Genomic DNA, 1,500 nt, shown 5'->3' with positions numbered 1-1,500 from the left:
TATGACAACAGCTTACCGTGGGATGGATATTTGAAGGTAGCTTTCTGTTCTGTTTTGCCATCTTGGGTTGGCTCTGAAAAGCTTTCTTACCTCTGAGAGGAAGAAAATGTTGATAGGGTTGATTAATTACTATGCAGGATGCAGTGACGATAATTGGGCAACCTGAATCAGACGTTCAGATAGAAAGACAGGTGGACTGTGATGACACAGGTTTCAATACTAGGTCCGTAGGCAAAGCTTTGCAAAGGGCCTCGCCCCAGAAACGCCTGCATTGGGGTCTTTGCTGAAAGTTTGTCCCCCATCCCCAGCACTCCAAGTCCAGATGAAATGCCTTAATTCCTGGGAAAAAGGCTCTCTCTCTCTCTCTCAGAGATAGATATAGATATATCTTGACTTTTAAAAAATGATTTGTAACTATCTTTGTGGATAAAATATTAAAATAAAAAAAACTTTGCCCAGGTGGCTTCTGGCATCAATATTCTACACCAGATTAAAATCATTTCCCAACATGCATACCCTGCACTCCAATTGGTGTATTAATAGCTTGATTAAAAATTTCTCAGAAGTCTATTAGACTCAGGAAACGGTCTGCGGTGTAGGTGAGGATTTGCAGTTTTTGCAATGGAAACTTTTGGCCCTATGAACAGAATAGCAAAAACTCAATTAAATGTGCTCTTCCCCATCCTTGCCTAGTCCAACGGTAAAAGATGAAAAAAACGGCTTGGAAGAGTGGTGTTTAGGTAAACCCCCACCCCTTTTTTTCCCCTCTAAAACAGCCAGGTGGATTCATATGATCCCATTTTTTTAATGGTCTTCTATCTCCCACTCAGAACAAACCAGGTCGCCCCAGCACAATCAGAAGTATCTTTGTTGTTGTTGTTATTGTGTGTGTGCGCGCGCGCGTGTGCGTGTTTTAATGTCCAGCCTCTAAGGACGTTGGGCTGGATGGGGCAGGGGAAGAGCAAGGGATGGTGCAAAGGTACTTTAATGAAAAGCAACCAATAACTTGAGGTTTTTAGAATGTGGTCTGCCATTTCCTAATGAAGAAACGAGTTGGACAGTCCTTTGGCCGATTCATTTAGACAATGCTATGAACCCAAAGGTCTGGTGACTGTCCAAGCGACGAAACTCCATTCGGGACCCCGAGCCACCGCCCCAGCCACGCCAGCTCTGGAGTCCCTTCCCTCCGGCCGCAGGCACCTCGGGCTGCCTGGGTCTGTCTGTAGCGCTCAGCTCGGTGTTGCACCGGCTGCCTCAGGCTCGCCGCCACCAGGCGCGGACACCTCCCAACCTCCCTCCCTCTCTCTCTCCCGTCCTCCCTCCCAGCCGGCGGGACCTATTCCGGGCTGGGGAACAGCAGCCCGGGCAGCAGCGGCAGGAAGCAAAGCCCTTGTTGATGCTGTTCCACGGCGCGCCTCCCCACCCTCCACTGGGCCGCCGCGGCTCTTCCTGTCTTTGGCGCGCCCCCCCCTCCGCGCCTGCGCAGTGCCCCGCGGGGGG

Source organism: Myotis davidii, unplaced genomic scaffold, assembly GCF_000327345.1.
Source record: "Myotis davidii unplaced genomic scaffold, ASM32734v1 scaffold1437, whole genome shotgun sequence".
Lineage (NCBI taxonomy): Eukaryota > Metazoa > Chordata > Mammalia > Chiroptera > Vespertilionidae > Myotis > Myotis davidii.
This window is presented reverse-complemented; position numbering follows the sequence as displayed.